The sequence below is a fragment of the Tubulanus polymorphus genome, chromosome 5, assembly GCF_964204645.1.
Source record: "Tubulanus polymorphus chromosome 5, tnTubPoly1.2, whole genome shotgun sequence".
NCBI lineage: Eukaryota > Metazoa > Nemertea > Palaeonemertea > Tubulaniformes > Tubulanidae > Tubulanus > Tubulanus polymorphus.
In genome coordinates this window covers 16,001,650-16,012,566 of record NC_134029.1, presented here as the reverse complement: position 1 = coordinate 16,012,566, position 10,917 = coordinate 16,001,650, and the positions used below count along the sequence as shown (strand labels likewise).

Sequence of the window (10,917 nt, the reverse complement as noted above, 5' to 3'; positions counted from 1 at the left end):
ATTCATGATCTTTAGGATAATTACTGAAATCAAAATGATGTTTTAATGTTTTTAAATCATTTGCTAGATTATTAGTTTTTATCTTTAATATGTACGCATCCGTATCTAGATATAAGATTTCTATATGTTTTTCTCCAAAATGAGGTTGTAATACGTTATAATAAAATTCATACATTAGTAATTTTGATATTTCTAAAACTGATGCTCAAACATAAATTGGTTTATTAAATTTCATAGAAGTTCTTCTCATTTTAACTGCAGCTAAATTTTCATCAAATATTCTGTTACCTATAAATTTAGGGTATGTTTGTAAATGTCTAATTCTTTTACCATTACTAACTAACTCAATATCATTTCTATTTCTAATATTTTCACAAGTCTTACCATAGAATGCATTGTTCATTTGTAGCGTTTGTGCAATCGTATTTATTAAAATGTATTAAATCGAATTGAATTGAATAATATGTAGAATTTTCGTGTATTGATATTGTAGCGTCTGTGCAATTGTATGTATTTATTCAAATGTATTGAATTGAATTGAATGGAATAATATTTAGAGGGGGGCGGGATAGGTTTGTTAGATGTTACTCTATTTACTTTTGTTGAATTTAAGATGTATACTGTATATAGATATTGTGTATTGATATGTTGTATAGGGGGTGGGATCACTTACTTAAAATGTGTATTTTTAACCGGCTAAGTATCCGTAAATTTAAATCATGCTGGTAGTGTCCGTGGCACGCGAGTGGCGGCGCTATCAGCTGGTGTGTCGGTTGTCATGTCAGTTGTTGGGCTAGCGGGGTGGGGTTACCAGGCTGAGCTGCCCGTTGTCATGCTGAGATGCTGGGGTCAACCGATTATCATTAGTTAACGATATTAACTGTTTTACCGGTCGTATTGACTCCCATCATTTCAGTTTGGCAGTTGACAGCCAGACTTGGTAAGCATCAGTTGATTCGTCGGTCAGCTCCGGTCTTTGACCGGGCTGACCGACATTCATGTAATCGGTTCACTATTGATAATTAATAAGTCAGTCAGGCCGGCCGTCTCCTTTTTATCGTTTTCAACGATGATTGTGATTGACAGCTTGGATTTGTCTGAACTTCCATTAATTTACTATTCGAACCGTATTTGCGTGATTTGATTGTCGATTCGAATTATATGATAATACGTTTACGTAATAGGTTTTTGTTCTTTTACGAGATACTTAGACGGTAGATTCGATGAAGAAAAGAATAAGTTATATAGTAGAATTAACCTAATATTTATTCACTTTGAATTATAATAAGAAAGTATGACTTTAATAAATTAATAATTAGATTCAGTATTTTATATGCGGCTTCAGACTTATCTATTGAGAATGGTCAGAACCTTAATAAGGACTGAGGAAAAATTATTTATGATATCAGCTTTTTGACAAGATTGAAATGGTGGAGACGAATAGCAGAGGACTATTTAGTAGGGACTTTGAGCCTACAGCCCATAGGTGGGAGAATCTATGGTAGGATTTTGGACTGCCATTAGTATGAAGTGAGGGTTACGGGATTATTCTATAGACCGGTCGAATGTAGGGTAGATCCAGGTATAATTTGGGGTGGCCAACTCAATTATATGCTGTGGGCCTTACGGGCATGTAAGATACATGTTGCTGAGGATAACCGTATACCGGAAAATAGGCTATTCGTGCTCGGTATGCACGATCTTAACATAGCAGACTATAATTTTCAAATCGTGGCTGTTTTATAGATTTATCTCTCTCGGTTTTTCATGAGGATCATCTCTTGCGGTGAAATATTATTTCCCTTTTTGGTTTCACTACCAGAAATCATTCGACGTAAGCGAACTCCGTAGCGGGCTTGGAAGACTTTAGATTTTACCTTCAAGACCTCCTGACATATTAGATGAATGACGATTGGAGCAGCAAATTGATGAGCAGAAGAATGACCGCCATATTAGAAGAGAGAGGGTAGCACCGTGTTGCCCCCGTTTTCCGCTACAATTGGTGTCAGAAGTGGGATGATTCTTTTTGAGATTCCAGATTGAGAGATAATAATTTTTTTCATATAGCCTCGCAACATAACAGATACATATTTAAGTAGATTCTGACCTGTTCCCTGAGTCGATAAGTTTTGCATTAAGTAGTATATGTAGTTAAGTTTTAAACAAGGACATACAATTTAGACTTCGTATTTTATACAGATTCGAAGTCGTACAAGTCAGCAAAAAAAAAAGAGTTATCCTGTGACTCGTGCATCGCGCGCTCGAATTATGCGTAGTAAAAGTTCGGAAGATTTATCAAGTCCAGACGGTCTTGTGAATAACGAGACGTCTATAATAGTTCAAGGTGATGTAGGTCCTGTTAGCAAGTCCGCGTCGTATCGGTCTAGTATGACTAGTAATCCGACAGGCCAAACGTTCTCTGGCGAGAGTCAAGATGGAACGTGGTCTCAAAGTAGTGGTTCGGCGGATGTAGGTAGAACAAGTTCTTCCAGTTCCCGTAATGTAGAACCAAACGTGATCTGTAAGATAAAACCAGAAAATTATTCAGGTGACGGATCATGGCAAGATTACAGATTAGGGTTTGAAACAGTAGCAAGACTTAATCACTGGTCAAACGATGTTAAAGCCGACTTCTTATTCGCTTCATTACGAGGCGCGGCTAGGCAACTAGTTTGTACTAAGCTGGTTAACACGGAAAGATTAGAGTATCAAGAAATTTGTAAGATTTTAGACGCAAGATTTGGTCCAGGGGATTTCGCGGAAGTTCATCTGGCCGAACTGCGCAATCGAAAACGCAAGAGACACGAAAGTTAAAAAGAATTGGGACAAGCAGTAACAATTCTGTGTGCTCAAGCATATCCTGAATTCTCTTTGGTGCAAAGAGACAAGCTAGCCAGAACGCATTTCATCGAAGCATTGTCCGATGGTGAAATGAGAATGAGATTATGGCAATCAGATGTAAAGAGTTTTGATGAATTAATCTCATACGCGTTACGTTTAGAAAGTATATATATGATGGAATCATCGAATGATAGATTTCCAAGAGAAACATATGTAAGACAAGCAATAGTTTCAGATGAGGTTTCTGAGCTTAAGAAAGAAATGGCGAGTTTAAGAGAGGATGTGCGACGTATGTGCAATAGTCGCAGAAATAATTATAAATCTCAGTCAACACCATATAGAACAAGTAATAACGTAGTTTGTTATAACTGCCAGCAGAAAGGTCATATAGCAAGACAATGTACACAGCAGCCTTTAAACTCTCCCGCGCCGTTCAAAAGGGAGTAGGTTCGGCTAGAGTAAATAAATCAAGTCTCCCAAAGAATTTAGAGATTGAAAATAGACAAAAGAAAGATGATTCTAAAGTATACGTACTGTCCAAAAATGATAAATCACAATCGGCGATTTATTTTTCGGCAGTAGTACACGGAGTGTCTGTGAAGTATCTGGTAGATACCGGTGCTCATAACACAATCATCAGTAATCGTTTGTATACTGAAATTATAAAGAATCACAAGATAAAATTAGAACAATCAACTATACGACTCTATGCAGCTGATCATAGTAGTATTAGAGTGAGAGGTACAGCGGTCATTCCCTTAGGCTTATTTGGTAAAAATATACCTTGGGAAGTGATAGTGGCCGAAATTAAAGAAGATGCAATTCTCGGAATGGATTTTCTGACAGCATATGATTGTCATATCCATTTAAAACAGCGTACGGTGACTTGTCAAGGTCATCAAATGCATGAGGAGCCAATAGCGCCTATTCACGAGAACGCAATATTAATTAGATCAACAGACAGAATTAAGGTCCCGCCTTTATCTGAAATAACGGTGCCGGGCTATATCGACGAGAAAGATAAACAGTACTTAGGCAAGTGGGCGATGGTGGAATCGAACCACAATTGGAAGTTAGGCCCTGAAATGTGTGTAGCACGTAGTGTAGTGGACACGGAAAAATCACAGATATTAGTTAGAATCGTAAATTTAGGCGATCAGCCGAGAGTATTGTATAAAAATACCTCTATGGCTAAAATATCAAGGGTAAGAGCTATATGGTCACGAGAAGAGGCAAGTGGTAAATCAGATCAAGTTAATCAAGTAGAGAGTAAAGAATCCTTAGAATATCTAGAAGACTTAATTAAGCGTAGTTGCGATGGTTTGAGCCCGGAACAAGCTAGAAAAGTGCGAAATTCAATTGTGAAATACGCGGATGTATTTGCGAAATCAGATACGGATTTAGGGGAAGCGAAAGGAGTTTACCATACTATAGATACAGGTTCAACGCCGCCTATCAAACAACGATTTCGGCGTTTACCATTAGCGAAACAAGTAGAATTAGATAAACTTTTGAAAGATATGATGGATTCTAAAGTGATCGAGAATAGTCAGTCACCATGGAGCAGTCCAATAGTATTGGTGACTAAAAAAGATGGTAACCTTAGATTTTGCCTAGACTATCGGGCTTTGAACGAATGTACAGTATCAGACTCCTATCCATTACCTCGAATTGATGATACGATAAGGTCTTTATCGGGAGCCAAGTATTTCTGTGGAGCCGATCTTCAGGCAGGTTACTGGCAAGTTCCGGTATCGCCTAAAGACAAAGAAAAGACTGCTTTTGTAGTACCGCAAGGTTTATATCAATTAAGAAAAATGCCTATGGGTCTCAAAAATAGTGGTCCTACTTTTGAGAGACTTATGGAGAGAGTACTGGAAGGCTTATTGAACGACATAGTCCTAGTTTATCTAGATGATGTCATTATATTTGGCAAAGATTTCGAATCAACTTTGATGAATTTAGAGAAAGTTTTGGAGCGCCTTCGAGCCGCGGGGTTAAAACTCAAGCCTAAGAAATGTCATTTTTTCAAAAGTAGTATTGAATTTTTAGGGCATGTAGTGTCAGACCAAGGCATTGCTTGTACAGAAGCGAAAGTTAAAGCAATCAAAGAATGGCCTCAGCCAGTAACTCCGTCGGGAGTGCGTTCTTTTATGGGATTAGCCTCCTATTATCGTTCGTTTTGTAAAGGGTTCGCTTCAATAGCTAAACCCTTATATACGCTTACAGAAAAAGGCAAAGAATTTAAGTGGTCACCTGAGTGTGACGTGGCTTTTACAAAGATCAAAGAATTATTAACGACAGCCCCTATATTGGCATATCCAGACCCGAACATATCTTTTATACTAGACACAGATGCTAGCAATACTGGTATAGGAGCAGTTTTGTCGCAAATTCAGGATGGAAAAGAAAGAGTGATAGCATACGCAAGTCGTACGTTAGCCAAGCCTGAAAGAAATTATTGTGTAACGAGACGGGAATTGCTGGCTGTAGTATCGTACATTAAACATTTTAAATACTATTTGATGGGCAAGCGTTTCACTTTAAGAACAGATCATGCTTCTTTAAAGTGGTTAATGTCATTTAAAGAACCAGAGGGACAGATAGCGAGGTGGATATCCGTATTAAGCACTTACGATTTTGAGATCATCCATAGGCCCGGCAAGAATCATGGTAATGCCGATGCATTATCCAGACAAGAATGCATACAATGTGATCGTATAACAAGAAAGAACGAGGGTACCTGTAATGAAATGAGAGAGAGTAATATAAATAACTTAGTATCGGAACAAGATATAACAGAAACTCGATATACGTATAGTCAATTCGCTCCAGAGGGCCATTGGCTATCTATGAATATCTCACAAGCTCAACGTAATGATCCGGAGTTCAAGTGGATATTTCCGTATATAGAAAGCAATAGCAAACCAGAATGGTCTGATGTGAGCGAATTAGGCGAAGATGCTAAGTTTTATTGGGCTCGGTGGCAACAGTTAAAGATTATAGATGATGTTTTATATATCTGTAAACAGAGAGAAGGATTTAGTGAATCCATTTTACTATTATTACCGAAAGATTATAGAGAAGAAGTTTTACACAGTTTACATAACTCTATAACTGCGGCACATCTAGGGATTCGTAAAACTTTAACAGGAGTGCACGGCCGTTTTTATTGGCATCACATCCGGCAAGATGTAAGAATGCACTGCTTGTGTTGTTTTGTATGTGGTGCTCGAAAGACACCAGCAGTGAAACCAAAAGCTAGCCTACAGTTATACAGAGTGGGTCTTCCAATGGAAAGAATAGCCATGGATATTTTGGGTCCATTACCGACTTCACGCAATGGAATGACCTATATTTTAGTAGTTTGCGATTATTTTACGAAATGGGTAGAAGCTTATGCTTTACCAGATCAGAGCGCAGAAACTGTACCGTGTAAATTAGTTGAAGAATTTATATCGAGGTTTGGGGTGCCAAGAATAATTCATACGGATCAAGGTGCTAACTTTCAATCTAGATTGATGAAAGAATTATGTGTATTATTGGAGATAAAGAAGATGAGAACTTGCGCGTATCACCCACAGTCTGATGGATTGGTTGAACGATTCAATAGAACCCTACTAAATTGTTTAGCAATGACAATACAGGACGATCAAGAGGATTTGGGATGAATGCTTACCTTATGTAACCATGGCGTACAGAGCCACAAAACATGACGTTACGGGTTATTCTCCTAATCACTTGATGCTTGGTAGCGAGGTAGATTTGCCGAATGATGTAACTGTGGGTGGACCGTCTTCTCATGTAGAGAAATCTTATACCGCGTACATCAATTCTTTGAGTAAATGTCTGGAACAGGCATTCAAGGAAGTACGTGTTCACACCGGGCGTAAAGCTACAAGAAATAAGAAAAATTACGATATCAAAACGAAGAGTAGTAAATATTTAATCAATGATTTAGTGTGGTTATTCACGCCGATGGTTCCACAAGGTCGATCGAAGAAATTATCGAATAGGTGGATAGGACCCTGTATAGTGAAGGGGGAAGTAAATGATGTAGTTTATAGAATACAATTACCAGATGAAGGGGTAGAAAAGACAGTACATTTTAACAGATTAAAGCCATATATGGCAACTAAAGATAGCGAGAATAATGAAGAATATACGGTCCAAGATGAAGAGTTCGTGACCTCAAGCGAACAGACAACGAGAGGGGGCCGGGTAGTACGAAAGCCACGCCGGTGGATAACTGAGATGTGATAATTTATATTTTTTTTTAGCTTAATGAAAATGGCTCCTACGTTCGAGAGACTGTGGAAATGTTCATACTGCTTGCGATCATTATCGGAAGGCACGAATAAACGAAAGCATCTAAGGAACTGCAGAAATAAAGCGTCGAGAAAAGAGAACGTTGGTATATCCGATACCCGATTATTTCAGTGCACGCTGTGCGTATTCAATTCGCATCGAGTGAGCCTGATGAAGGAACATGTAGAGAAAAGTCATCCGAAAGATTTGAATGCAGTCAAAGGGCATTCAAGCCGATTTATACGAACAGTAGAGCAAACGGAACGGTGTGAGAGAGAATTATTACCTGCAATTCCTTGTTCAGTAGTACAGAAAGTTCCGATGGAAACGAAAACACAGTCAGAACCTATAATTGAAGTACCTGAAGTATCAATCGAGGAACTATTAGAAATTACCGGAAACTGGAAAGAAGAAACGACCGTAGTGACGCCGAGCCTAAGTCCTTTCAACAGTCCGCAGAAATTTATTCCAACAGAAAAGTTGCGACCAAAAACGTCAGAGCGAGATGCTAAGCCATGGACAATTCCGTTAATACCAGTAGATGTGACGTCGGACCCGAGAAAGAAAATGATCGAACACAGGCACGTTGGCGAGATGTTTGGGGGGGGGGGGGAATTTGTCTTAGTTTATCCGGTAGGAAGCAAGGTGGAGTGTAAATTTTGTACTATTTTGAAGAAGAAGTTTTAATTAAATTGTTATGTAATATAGTTATTTTCTGGACGAGGACGTCCAGATCTGGAGGGGGGGGGTAGTGTAGCGTTTGTGCAATCGTATTTATTAAAATGTATTAAATCGAATTGAATTGAATAATATGTAGAATTTTCGTGTATTGATATTGTAGCGTCTGTGCAATTGTATGTATTTATTCAAATGTATTGAATTGAATTGAATGGAATAATATTTAGAGGGGGGCGGGATAGGTTTGTTAGATGTTACTCTATTTACTTTTGTTGAATTTAAGATGTATACTGTATATAGATATTGTGTATTGATATGTTGTATAGGGGGTGGGATCACTTACTTAAAATGTGTATTTTTAACCGGCTAAGTATCCGTAAATTTTAATCATGCTGGTAGTGTCCGTGGCACGCGAGTGGCGGCGCTATCAGCTGGTGTGTCGGTTGTCATGTCAGTTGTTGGGCTAGCGGGGTGGGGTTACCAGGCTGAGCTGCCCGTTGTCATGCTGAGATGCTGGGGTCAACCGATTATCATTATTTAACGATATTAACTGTTTTACCGGTCGTATTGACTCCCATCATTTCAGTTTGGCAGTTGACAGCCAGACTTGGTAAGCATCAGTTGATTCGTCGGTCAGCTCCGGTCTTTGACCGGGCTGACCGACATTCACGTAATCGGTTCACTATTGATAATTAATAAGTCAGTCAGGCCGGCCGTCTCCTTTTTATCGTTTTCAACGATGATTGTGATTGACAGCTTGGATTTGTCTGAACTTCCATTAATTTACTCTTCGAACCGTATTTGCGTGATTTGATTGTCGATTCGAATTATATGATAATACGTTTACGTAATAGGTTTTTGTTCTTTTACGAGATACTTAGACGGTAGATTCGATAAAGAAAAGAATAAGTTATATAGTAGAATTAACCTAATATTTATTCACTTTGAATTATAATAAGAAAGTATGACTTTAATAAATTAATAATTAGATTCAGTATTTTTTTGCGGCTTCAGACTTATCTATTGAGAATGGTCAGAACCTTAATAAGGACTGAGGAAAAATTATTTATGATATCAGCTTTTTGACAAGATTGAAATGGTGGAGACGAATAGCAGAGGACTATTTAGTAGGGACTTTGAGCCTACAGCCCATAGGTGGGAGAATCTATGGTAGGATTTTGGACTGCCATTAGTATGAAGTGAGGGTTACGGGATTATTCTATAGACCGGTCGAATGTAGGGTAGATCCAGGTATAATTTGGGGTGGCCAACTCAATTATATGCTGTGGGCCTTACGGGCATGTAAGATACATGTTGCTGAGGATAACCGTATACCGGAAAATAGGCTATTCGTGCTCGGTATGCACGATCTTAACATAGCAGACTATAATTTTCAAATCGTGGCTGTTTTATAGATTTATCTCTCTCGGTTTCTCATGAGGATCATCTCTTGCGGTGAAATATTATTTCCCTTTTTGGTTTCACTACCAGAAATCATTCGACGTAAGCGAACTCCGTAGCGGGCTTGGAAGACTTTAGATTTTACCTTCAAGACCTCCTGACATATTAGATGAATGACGATTGGAGCAGCAAATTGATGAGCAGAAGAATGACCGCCATATTAGAAGAGAGAGGGTAGCACCGTGTTGCCCCCGTTTTCCGCTACACATTAACTTAAAAAAATCTTTTTCAAAATCAGTTTTAGCTTCAGTTCTCTGTTTGCTGTTAAAATATATATATTTTTCTAACCATTTAGATTGACTAAATGAAATATATCTATGTACTTTTTAAAGCATCATTCCTTGATTCAAATAAAACTTTAACATTCTATAATGTACTACATAATTATATTTATCTTCTTGAGTTACCATTAACTTTTCTGTATGAATATGATTTTCGGGTTTCATTCTTTTTTGATAATTTGATAATTCTTCATGAGTTACAGTTTTATATTCTGGGCAGTATGCTAGATTTCTAGATTTAAATTTAATATGTTTAGGATATTCTAAATCTACAACAAAGAAGTAACCAGTCTCTGAATCATCTGCAATATCTAGAATTCTTTTCTTCCAATCAAATTTATCATTATTTTCATGTTGTAAAACTTCACTTATTTCAAATACTCCATAAGGTTGTGGTTCCATCATTGCCCAACCATACAAATTATTTGCATCTATATATAATAACTTATATCCAGGGTTATCATTTACATTGAAATATCTATCCCCTAATACACCTGAAACTCCTCCTCTTACAGATTTTTCAAATAATAATAATTGATCTATATTTGTTAACAAATCCATTTTTATATCTGTAAATTTTAAACCACAATCCCAAGTTAATCCTGGTGATGAATAACAATGACATGGATCAATATTAAAATATTTTAGGTTTACATCTCTAAACCTTTCGAATATATCAGTTAATAATAATACATCTGATTTTAAATATAAATCTACTAATTGTCCATGATTTTTCATTCCAAAATGATTCCAAATATTCAATGTTCTATTATATACTTCATCTTTAACATATTCACTTTTTAATTCATCATAAAATTGTTCTTTTGATAATTCAGTTCTATTAAAATCATTATGATTTTTATAGAAAGAATATGGAATCGCTCCTTTATATCTCATTAATTGGAAATCATCATTATTTGAATAATGTTGCTTTAATATCTTTAATTCATCATCAACTAATGGTTTTGATAAATTATCTAATGAACTATTTAACAATCTATATGAATCTATAAATCTTTAACACCCAAATTGGAATGATATATAATTCTCAGATGTTCTAGCTAACATTTTGAATTTGTAAGTTGGTATTTTATCTTTTGATCTATTTGAATTTAATCTTTCTATTTCATTATTAATTTCTTCTATTTTATGACATAGCTGTTTGATAAATAAATGTGCATCATATCCTGATAGATTATGAAATATAACTGGAACAAAATTTACTTTTTTGGCTTGTAAATTGCAATTCTCATGCGCAGCGCCTCTAAACTTTCCATTCAAATGATCATGGTCTCTTACTTTTTTATCTTTATAATTAAATATCTTTTCACAATAATAACATTTACCT

General features: G+C 36.7%; 1 long non-coding RNA gene across 1 annotated transcript; it reads right to left on the bottom strand.

Annotated features, from left to right (window-relative positions):
• Positions 1 to 1,340: 1,340 nt before the first annotated feature.
• Positions 1,341 to 8,228, bottom strand: LOC141906088 (uncharacterized). The gene is made up of 6 exons (XR_012619300.1): positions 8,171 to 8,228; positions 6,521 to 6,736; positions 5,478 to 5,584; positions 4,507 to 4,599; positions 3,376 to 3,495; positions 1,341 to 2,519 (listed from the first exon to the last, which is right to left on the bottom strand). It is a non-coding gene; the product is annotated as an uncharacterized LOC141906088 (long non-coding RNA).
• Between the last annotated feature and the right edge of the window lie 2,689 nt (positions 8,229 to 10,917).